Here is a 12,851-nt window from a genome sequence, read left to right as displayed (position 1 = left end):
ACCTGGGCAAGGTACAGTCATAGCCTACTGATTTGAAATGCTGACGTGAGATAGACGTGAGTAAGGGACAGGCATAGCTCACTGATATGAAATACTGACGTGAGATCGACCTGAGTAATGGACAGGTATAGCCCACTGATATGAAATACTGACGTCAGGTAGACCTGGGTAAGGTATAAGTGTAGCTCACTTATATGAAATACTGATGTGATACAGACCTGGGTAAGGGACAGGTATAGCTAACTGATATGAAATACTGACGTGTGATAGACCTGGGTAAGGTACAGGCATAGCCCACTGATATGAAGTACTGACGTCAGATAGACCTGGGTAAGGTACAGGTATAGCTCACTGATATGAAATACTAACGTGATACAGACCTCGGGAAGGTACAGGCATAGCTCACTGATAAGAAATACTAACGTGATACAGACCACGGTAAGGTACAGGCATAGCTCACTGATATGAAATAATGACGTGAGATCAACCTGGGTAAGGTACAGGTATAGCCCACTGATATGAAATACTAACGTAAGATAGACCTGGGTAAGGTACAGGTGTAGCCCACTGATATAAAATAATGACGTGAGATCAACCTGGGTAAGGTACAGGCATAGTTCACTGATATGAAATACTGACGTGAGAGCGACCTGTGTAAGGTACAGGCATAGCTCACTGATATGAAATACTGACGTGAGAGCGACCTGGGTAAGGTACAGGCATAGCTCACTGATATGAAATACTGACGTGATACAGACCTGGGTAAGGTACAGGTATAGCTCATCGATATGAAATACTGACGTCAGGTAGACCTGAGTAAGGGATAGGCATATCTCACTGATTTGAAATACTGATTGGAGATATACCTGGGTAAGGTACAGGCATAGCTCACTGATATGAAATACTGACGTGAGATCGATCTGGGTAAGGTACAAGCATATCCCACTGATATGAAATACTGACGTGAGATCGACCTGGGTAAGGTACAGGTATAGCTCACTGATAAGCAATACTGACGTGATACAGACCTAGGTAATGTAAAGGGTTTAGCCCACTGATATGAAATACTGACGTGAGATAGATCTGGGCAAGGTACAGTCATAGCCTACTGATTTGAAATACTGACGTGAGATAGACATGAGTAAGGGACAGGCCTAGCTCACTGATATGAAATACTCACGGGAGATAGACCTGGGTAAGGTACAGGTATAGCCCACTGAGATGAAACACTGACGTGAGATCGATCTGGGTAACGTACAGGCATAGCCCAATGATTTGAAACACTGACATGAGATAGACCTGGGTAAGTTACAGGTATAGCTCACTGATATGAAATACTAACGTGAGATAGACCTGGGTAAGGTACAGGCATAGCTCATTGACATGAAATACTGACGTGTGATCGACCTGGGTAAGGTACAGGTATAGCTCAGTGGTAAGAAATACTGACGTGATACAGACCTGGGTAAGGTACAGGCATAGCTCACTGATATGAATACTGATGTGAGATCAACCTGGGTAAGGTACAGGCATAGCTCACTGATATGAAATACTGACGTGAGAGCGACCTGGGTAAGGTACAGGCATAGCTCACTGATATGAAATACTGACGTGAGAGCGACCTGGGTAAGGTACAGGCATAGCTCACTGATAAGAAATACTGACGTGATACAGACCTGGGTAAGGTACAGGTATAGCCCACTGATTTGAAACACTGACATGAGATAGACCTGGTTAAGGTACAGATATAGCCCACTGATATGAAATACTGACGTGAGATAGACCTGGGCAAGGTACAGTCATAGCCTACTGATTTGAAATGCTGACGTGAGATAGACGTGAGTAAGGGACAGGCATAGCTCACTGATATGAAATACTGACGTGAGATCGACCTGAGTAATGGACAGGTATAGCCCACTGATATGAAATACTGACGTCAGGTAGACCTGGGTAAGGTATAAGTGTAGCTCACTTATATGAAATACTGATGTGATACAGACCTGGGTAAGGGACAGGTATAGCTAACTGATATGAAATACTGACGTGTGATAGACCTGGGTAAGGTACAGGCATAGCCCACTGATATGAAGTACTGACGTCAGATAGACCTGGGTAAGGTACAGGTATAGCTCACTGATATGAAATACTAACGTGATACAGACCTCGGGAAGGTACAGGCATAGCTCACTGATAAGAAATACTAACGTGATACAGACCTCGGTAAGGTACAGGCATAGCTCACTGATATGAAATAATGACGTGAGATCAACCTGGGTAAGGTACAGGTATAGCCCACTGATATGAAATACTAACGTAAGATAGACCTGGGTAAGGTACAGGTGTAGCCCACTGATATGAAATAATGACGTGAGATCAACCTGGGTAAGGTACAGGCATAGTTCACTGATATGAAATACTGACGTGAGAGCGACCTGTGTAAGGTACAGGCATAGCTCACTGATATGAAATACTGACGTGAGAGCGACCTGGGTAAGGTACAGGCATAGCTCACTGATATGAAATACTGACGTGATACAGACCTGGGTAAGGTACAGGTATAGCTCATCGATATGAAATACTGACGTCAGGTAGACCTGAGTAAGGGATAGGCATATCTCACTGATTTGAAATACTGATTGGAGATATACCTGGGTAAGGTACAGGCATAGCTCACTGATATGAAATACTGACGTGAGATCGATCTGGGTAAGGTACAAGCATATCCCACTGATATGAAATACTGACGTGAGATCGACCTGGGTAAGGTACAGGTATAGCTCACTGATAAGCAATACTGACGTGATACAGACCTAGGTAATGTAAAGGGTTTAGCCCACTGATATGAAATACTGACGTGAGATAGATCTGGGCAAGGTACAGTCATAGCCTACTGATTTGAAATACTGACGTGAGATAGACATGAGTAAGGGACAGGCCTAGCTCACTGATATGAAATACTCACGGGAGATAGACCTGGGTAAGGTACAGGTATAGCCCACTGAGATGAAACACTGACGTGAGATCGATCTGGGTAACGTACAGGCATAGCCCAATGATTTGAAACACTGACATGAGATAGACCTGGGTAAGTTACAGGTATAGCTCACTGATATGAAATACTAACGTGAGATAGACCTGGGTAAGGTACAGGCATAGCTCATTGACATGAAATACTGACGTGTGATCGACCTGGGTAAGGTACAGGTATAGCTCAGTGGTAAGAAATACTGACGTGATACAGACCTGGGTAAGGTACAGGCATAGCTCACTGATATGAATACTGATGTGAGATCAACCTGGGTAAGGTACAGGCATAGCTCACTGATATGAAATACTGACGTGAGAGCGACCTGGGTAAGGTACAGGCATAGCTCACTGATATGAAATACTGACGTGAGAGCGACCTGGGTAAGGTACAGGCATAGCTCACTGATATGAAATACTGACGTGATACAGACCTGGGTAAGGTACAGGCATAGCTCACTGATATGAAATACTGACGTCAGGTAGACCTGAGTAAGGGATAGTCATATCTCACTGATTTGAAATACTGATTGGAGATATACCTGGGTAAGGTACAGGCATAGCTCACTGATATGAAATACTGACGTGAGATCGATCTGGGTAAGGTACAAGCATATCCCACTGATATGAAATACTGACGTGAGATCGACCTGGGTAAGGTACAGGTATAGCTCACTGATAAGAAATACTGACGTGATACAGACCTGGGTAATGTACAGGTATAGCCCACTGATTTGAAACACTGACATCAGATAGACCTGGTTAAGGTACAGATATAGCCCACTGATATGAAATACTGACGTGAGATAGACCTGGGCAAGGTACAGTCATAGCCTACTGATTTGAAATACTGACGTGAGATAGACATGAGTAAGGGACAGGCATAGCTCACTGATATGAAATACTCACGGGAGAAAGACCTGGGTAAGGTACAGGTATAGCCCACTGAGATGAAACACTGACATGAGATCGATCTGGGTAACGTACAGGCATAGCCCAATAATTTGAAACACTGACATGAGATAGACCTGGGTAAGTTACAGATATAGCCCGCTGACATGAAATACTGACGTGAGATCGACCTTGGTAAGGTACAGGCATTGCCCACTGATATGAAATACTAACGTGAGATAGACCTTGGTAAGGTACAGGCATAGCTCACTGATATGAAATACTGACGTGAGATCGACCTGAGTAATGGACAGGTATAGCCCACTGATATGAAATACTGACGTCAGGTAGACCTGGGTAAGGTATAAGTGTAGATCACTTATATGAAATACTGACGTGATACAGACCTGGGTAAGGGACAGGTATAGCTCACTGATATGAAATACTGACGTGTGATAGACCTGGGTAATGGACAGGCATACCTCGGATATGAAACACTGACGTGAGATAGACCTAGGTAACGTACAGGTATAGCTCACTGATATGAAATACTGACGTGTGATCGAAATGGGTAAGGTACAGGTATAGCTCACTGATAAGAAATACTGACGTGCTAGAGACCTGGGTAAGGTACAGGCATCGCTCACTGATATGAAATACTGACGTGAGATCGACCTGGGTAAGGGACAGGTATAGCTCACTGATAAGAAATACTAACGTCATACAGACCTGGGTAAGGTACAGGCATAGCTCACTGATATGAAATAATGACGTGAGATCAACCTGGGTAAGGTACAGGTATAGCCCACTGATATGAAATACTAACGTGATACAGACCTGGGTAAGGTACAGGCATTGCTCACTGATATGAATACTGATGTGAGATCGACCTGGGTAAGGTACAGGTATAGCTCACTGATAGGAAATACTGACGTGATACACACCTGGGTAAGGTACAGGCATAGCTCACTGATATGAAATAATGACGTTAGATCAACCTGGGTAAGGTACAGGCATAGCCCATTGATATGAAATACTAACGTGAGATAGACCTGGGTAAGGTACAGGCATAGCTCACTGATATGAAATACTGACGTGAGATCGACATGGGTAAGGTACAGACATAGCCCACTGATATGAAACACTGACATGAGATAGACCTCGTTAAGGTACAGATATAGCCCACTGATATGAAATACTAACGTGAGATAGACCTTGGTAAGGTACAGGCATAGCTAACTGATATGAAATACTGACGTGAGACCAACCTGAGTAATGGACAGGCATAGCCCACTGATATGAAATACTGACGTCAAGTAGACCTGGGTAAGGTATAAGTGTAGCTCACTTATATGAAATACTGACGTGATACAGACCTGGGTAAGGGACAGGTATAGCTCACTGATATGAAATACTGACGTGCTAGAGACCTGGGTAAGAGACAGGCATAGCTCACTGATATGAAACACTGACGTGAGATAGACCTGGGTAAAGGACAGGCATAGCTTGGATATGAAACACTGACGTTAGATCGACCTGTTTAAGGTACAGGCATAGCCCACTGATATGAAATACTGACGTGAGATAGACATGAGTAAGCGACAGGCATATCTCACTGATATCAAATACTGATTGGAGATAGACCTGGGTAAGGTACAGGTATAGCCCACTGATATCAAATACTGCCGGGAGATAGACCTGGGTAAGGTACAGGCATAGCTCACTGATATGAAATACTGACGTGAGATAGACCTGGGTGAGGTACAGGTATAGCCCACTGATATGGCATACTTACGTGAGATAGACCTGGGTAAGGTACAGGCATAGCTCACTGATATGAAATAATGACGTGAGATCAACCTGGGTAAGGTACAGGTATAGCCCACTGATATGAAATACTAACGTGATACAGACCTGGGTAAGGTACAGGCATTGCTCACTGATATGAATACTGATGTGAGATCGACCTGGGTAAGGTACAGGTATAGCTCACTGATAGGAAATACTGACGTGATACACACCTGGGTAAGGTACAGGCATAGCTCACTGATATGAAATAATGACGTGAGATCAACCTGGGTAAGGTACAGGCATAGCCCATTGATATGAAATACTAACGTGAGATAGACCTGGGTAAGGTACAGGCATAGGTCACTGATATGAAATACTGACGTGAGATCGACATGGGTAAGGTACAGACATAGCCCACTGATATGAAACACTGACATGAGATAGACCTCGTTAAGGTACAGATATAGCCCACTGATATGAAATACTAACGTGAGATAGACCTTGGTAAGGTACAGGCATAGCTAACTGATATGAAATACTGACGTGAGACCAACCTGAGTAATGGACAGGCATAGCCCACTGATATGAAATACTGACGTCAAGTAGACCTGGGTAAGGTATAAGTGTAGCTCACTTATATGAAATACTGACGTGATACAGACCTGGGTAAGGGACAGGTATAGCTCACTGATATGAAATACTGACGTGCTAGAGACCTGGGTAAGAGACAGGCATAGCTCACTGATATGAAACACTGACGTGAGATAGACCTGGGTAATGGACAGGCATAGCTTGGATATGAAACACTGACGTTAGATCGACCTGTTTAAGGTACAGGCATAGCCCACTGATATGAAATACTGACGTGAGATAGACATGAGTAAGCGACAGGCATATCTCACTGATATCAAATACTGATTGGAGATAGACCTGGGTAAGGTACAGGTATAGCCCACTGATATCAAATACTGCCGGGAGATAGACCTGGGTAAGGTACAGGCATAGCTCACTGATATGAAATACTGACGTGAGATAGACCTGGGTAAGGTACAGGTATAGCCCACTGATATGGCATACTTACGTGAGATAGACCTGGGTAAGGTACAGGCATAGCTCACTGATATGACATATTGACGTGAGATCGACCTGGGTAAGGTACAGGTATAGCTCACTGATATGAAATACTGACGTGAGATAGACCTGGGTAAGGTACAGGTATAGCCCACTGAGATGAATCACTGACGTGAGATCGATCTGGGTAAGGAACAGGCATAGCCCACTGATATGAACTACTGACGTGAGATCGACCTGGGTAAGGTACAGGTATAGCTTACTGATAAGAAATACTGACGTAATACAGACCTGGGTAAGGTACAGGCATAGCTCTCTGATATGAAATAATGACGTGAGATCAACCTGGGCAAGGTACAGGTATAGCTCACTGATAAGAAATACTGACGTGCTAGAGACCTGGGTAAGGTAAGGTAGAGCTGTAGCCCACTGATATGAATTATTTCGTGAGACAGACCTGGGTAAGGGACAGGTATAGCCCACTGATATGAATTATTTCGTGAGACAGACCTGGGTAAGGGACAGGTATAGCCCACTGATATGAAATACTAACGTGAGATAGACCTGGGTAAGGTACAGGTATAGCTCACTGATATGAAATACTGACGTGAGATAGACCTGGTTAAGGTAGAGGTATAGCTCACTGATATGAAATACTTACGTGGGATAGACCTGGGTAAGGTACAGGTATAGCCCACTGAGATGAATCACTGACGTGAGATCGATCTGGGTAAGGAACAGGCATAGCCCACTGATATGAACTACTGACGTGAGATAGACCTGGGTAAGGTACAGGTATAGCTTACTGATAAGAAATACTGACGTGAGATAGACCTGGGTAAGGTACAGGTATAGCTCACTGATATGAAATACTGACGTGAGATAGACCTGGGTAAGGTACAGGTATAGCTTACTGATAAGAAATACTGACGTAATACAGACCTGGGTAAGGTACAGGCATAGCTCTCTGATATGAAATAATGACGTGAGATCAACCTGGGTAAGGAACAGGTATAGCCCACTCATATGAAATACTGACGTGAGATAGACCTGGGTAAGGTTCAGGTATAGCTCACTGATGTGAAATATTGACGTGAGATAGACCTGTGTAAGGTACAAGTGTAGCTCACATATATGAAATACCGACGTTAGATAGAACTGGGTAAGGTACAGGCATAGCCCACTTATGTGAAATACTGACGTGAGATAGACCTGGGTAAGGTACAGCTATGGCTCACTGATATGAAATACTTACGTGATACAGACCTGGGTAAGGTACAGGTATAGCTCACTGATGTGAAATACTTACGTGAGATAGACCTTGGTAAGGGACAGGTATAGCTCTCTGATATGAAATACTAACGTCAGATAGACCTGGGTAAGGGACAGGCATAGCTCGGATATGAAACACTGACGTGAGATCGACCTGGGTAAGGTACAGCCATAGCCCACTGAAGTGAAATAATGACGTGAGATAGACCTGGGTAAGGGACAGGCATTGCCCACTGATTTGAAACACTGACGTGAGATAGACCTTGGTAAGGTACAGGCATTGCCCACTGATATGAAATACTAACGTGAGTAAGGTTTGGGTAAGGTACAGGTGTAGCCCACTGATATGAAATACTGACGTTAGATAGACCTGGGTAAGATACTGGCATAGCTCACTGATATGAAATACTGACGTGAGATCGACCTGGGTAAGGTACAGGCATACCTCACTGATATGAAATACTAACGTGAGATCGACCTGGGTAAGGTACAGGGATAGCTCACTGATATGAAATACTAACGTGAGATAGACCTGGGTAAGGTACAGGCATACCTCACTGATAAGAAATACTGACGTGAGATAGACCTGGGTAAGGGACAGGCATAGCTCACTGATATGAAATACTAACGTGAGAAAGACCTCGGTAAGGAACAGGCATAGCTGACTGATATGAAATACTGACGTGAGATCGACCTGGGTAAGGTACAGCTATAGCTCACTCATATGAAATACTGATGTGAGATCGACCTGGGTAAGGTACAGGCATAGCTCACTGATATGAAATACTAACGTGAGATAGACCTGGGTAAGGTACAGGCATAGCTCACTGATAAGAAAGACTGACGTGAGATAGACCTGGGTAAGGGACAGGCATAGCTAACTGATATGAGATACTGACGTGAGATAGACCTGGGTAAGGTAAAGGTATAGCCCACTGATATGAAATACTGACGGGAGATAGACCTGGGTAAGGTACAGGTATAGCTCACTGATTTGAAACACTGACGTGAGATAGACCTGGGTAAGGTACAGGTATAGCCCACTGATATGAAATACTGCCGTGAGATAGACCTGGGTAAGGTACAGGTATAGCTCACTGATATGAAATACTGACATGAAATAGACTTGGGTAAGGTACAGGTATAGCCCATTGATTTGAAACACTTGAATCAGATAGAACTGGGTAAGGTACAGGTATAGCCCACTGATATGAAATACTGACGTGAGATAGACCTGGGTAAGGGACAGGTATAGCCCACTGATATGAAATACTGACGTGAGGAAGACCTTGGTAAGGGACAGGCATTGCCCACTGATTTGAAACACTGACGTGAGATAGACCTTGGTAAGGTACAGGCATTGCCCACTGATATGAAATACTAACGTGAGTAAGGTCTGGGTAAGGTACAGGTGTAGCCCACTGATATGAAATACTGACGTTAGATAGACCTGGGTAAGATACTGGCATAGCTCACTGATATGAAATACTGACGTGAGATCGACCTGGGTAAGGTACAGGCATACCTCACTGATATGAAATACTAACGTGAGATCGACCTGGGTAAGGTACAGGGATACCTCACTGATAAGAAATACTGACGTGAGATAGACCTGGGTAAGGGACAGGCATAGCTCACTGATATGAAATACTAACGTGAGATAGACCTCGGTAAGGAACAGGCATAGCTCACTGATATGAAATACTGACGTGAGATCGACCTGGGTAAGGTACAGCTATAGCTCACTCATATGAAATACTGATGTGAGATCGACCTGGGTAAGGTACAGGCATAGCTCATTGATATGAAATACTAACGTGAGATAGACCTGGGTAAGGTACAGGCATAGCTCACTGATAAGAAAGACTGACGTGTGATAGACCTGGGTAAGGGACAGGCATAGCTAACTGATATGAGATACTGACGTGAGATAGACCTGGGTAAGGTAAAGGTATAGCCCACTGATATGAAATACTGACGGGAGATAGACCTTGGTTAGGTACAGGCATAGCTCACTGATATGAAATACTGACGTGAGATAGAACTGGGTAAGGTACAGATATAGCCCACTGATATGAAATACTGACGTGAGATAGACCTGGGGAAGGGACAGGTATAGCCCACTGATACGAAATACTAACGTGATACAGACCTGGGTAAGGTACAGGTATAGCCCACTGATTTGAAACACTGACATCAGATATACCTGGTTAAGGTACAGATATAGCCCACTGATATGAAATACTGACGTGAGATAGACCTGGGCAAGGTACAGTCATAGCCTACTGATTTGAAATACTGACGTGAGATAGACATGAGTAAGGGACAGGCATAGCTCACTGATATGAAATACTCACGGGAGAAAGACCTGGGTAAGGTACACGTATAGCCCACTGAGATGAAACATTGACGTGAGATCGATCTGGGTAACGTACAGGCATAGCCCAATAATTTGAAACACTGACATCAGATAGACCTGGGTAAGTTACAGATATAGCCCACTAATATAAAATACTAACGTGAGATAGACCTTGGTAAGGTACAGGCATAGCTCACTGATATGAAATACTGACGTGAGATCGACCTGAGTAATGGACAGGTATAGCCCACTGATATGAAATACTGACGTTAGGTAGACCTGGGTAAGGTATAAGTGTAGATCACTTATATGAAATACTGACGTGATACAGACCTGGGTAAGGGACAGGTATAGCTCACTGATATGAAATACTGACGTATGATAGACCTGGGTAATGGACAGGCATAGCTCGGTTATGAAACACTGACGTGAGATAGACCTAGGTAAGGTACAGTTATAGCTCACTGATATGAAATACTGACGTGTGATCGAACTGGGCAAGGTACAGGTATAGCTCACTGATAAGAAATACTGACGTGCTAGAGACCTGGGTAAGGTAAGGTAGAGCTGTAGCCCACTGATATGAATTATTTCGTGAGACAGACCTGGGTAAGGGACAGGTATAGCCCACTGATATGAATTATTTCGTGAGACAGACCTGGGTAAGGGACAGGTATAGCCCACTGATATGAAATACTAACGTGAGATAGACCTGGGTAAGGTACAGGTATAGCTCACTGATATGAAATACTGACGTGAGATAGACCTGGTTAAGGTAGAGGTATAGCTCACTGATATGAAATACTTACGTGGGATAGACCTGGGTAAGGTACAGGTATAGCCCACTGAGATGAATCACTGACGTGAGATCGATCTGGGTAAGGAACAGGCATAGCCCACTGATATGAACTACTGACGTGAGATCGACCTGGGTAAGGTACAGGTATAGCTTACTGATAAGAAATACTGACGTAATACAGACCTGGGTAAGGTACAGGCATAGCTCTCTGATATGAAATAATGACGTGAGATCAACCTGGGTAAGGAACAGGTATAGCCCACTCATATGAAATACTGACGTGAGATAGACCTGGGTAAGGTTCAGGTATAGCTCACTGATGTGAAATATTGACGTGAGATAGACCTGTGTAAGGTACAAGTGTAGCTCACATATATGAAATACCGACGTTAGATAGAACTGGGTAAGGTACAGGCATAGCCCACTTATGTGAAATACTGACGTGAGATAGACCTGGGTAAGGTACAGCTATGGCTCACTGATATGAAATACTTACGTGATACAGACCTGGGTAAGGTACAGGTATAGCTCACTGATGTGAAATACTTACGTGAGATAGACCTTGGTAAGGGACAGGTATAGCTCTCTGATATGAAATACTAACGTCAGATAGACCTGGGTAAGGGACAGGCATAGCTCGGATATGAAACACTGACGTGAGATCGACCTGGGTAAGGTACAGCCATAGCCCACTGAAGTGAAATAATGACGTGAGATAGACCTGGGTAAGGGACAGGCATTGCCCACTGATTTGAAACACTGACGTGAGATAGACCTTGGTAAGGTACAGGCATTGCCCACTGATATGAAATACTAACGTGAGTAAGGTCTGGGTAAGGTACAGGTGTAGCCCACTGATATGAAATACTGACGTTAGATAGACCTGGGTAAGATACTGGCATAGCTCACTGATATGAAATACTGACGTGAGATCGACCTGGGTAAGGTACAGGCATACCTCACTGATATGAAATACTAACGTGAGATCGACCTGGGTAAGGTACAGGGATAGCTCACTGATATGAAATACTAACGTGAGATAGACCTGGGTAAGGTACAGGCATACCTCACTGATAAGAAATACTGACGTGAGATAGACCTGGGTAAGGGCCAGGCATAGCTCACTGATATGAAATACTAACGTGAGAAAGACCTCGGTAAGGAACAGGCATAGCTGACTGATATGAAATACTGACGTGAGATCGACCTGGGTAAGGTACAGCTATAGCTCACTCATATGAAATACTGATGTGAGATAGACCTGGGTAAGGTACAGGCATAGCTCACTGATAAGAAAGACTGACGTGAGATAGACCTGGGTAAGGGACAGGCATAGCTAACTGATATGAGATACTGACGTGAGATAGACCTGGGTAAGGTAAAGGTATAGCCCACTGATATGAAATACTGACGGGAGATAGACCTGGGTAAGGTACAGGTATAGCTCACTGATTTGAAACACTGACGTGAGATAGACCTGGGTAAGGTACAGGTATAGCCCACTGATATGAAATACTGCCGTGAGATAGACCTGGGTAAGGTACAGGTATAGCTCACTGATATGAAATACTGACATGAGATAGACTTGGGTAAGGTACAGGTATAGCCCATTGATTTGAAACACTTGAATCAGATAGAACTGGG

This window comes from Haliotis rufescens, unplaced genomic scaffold (genome assembly GCF_023055435.1).
Source record: "Haliotis rufescens isolate VD_foot unplaced genomic scaffold, xgHalRufe1.0.p SCAF_15, whole genome shotgun sequence".
NCBI classification, from domain to species: domain Eukaryota; kingdom Metazoa; phylum Mollusca; class Gastropoda; order Lepetellida; family Haliotidae; genus Haliotis; species Haliotis rufescens.
Note: the sequence above shows the minus strand (reverse complement) of the source record.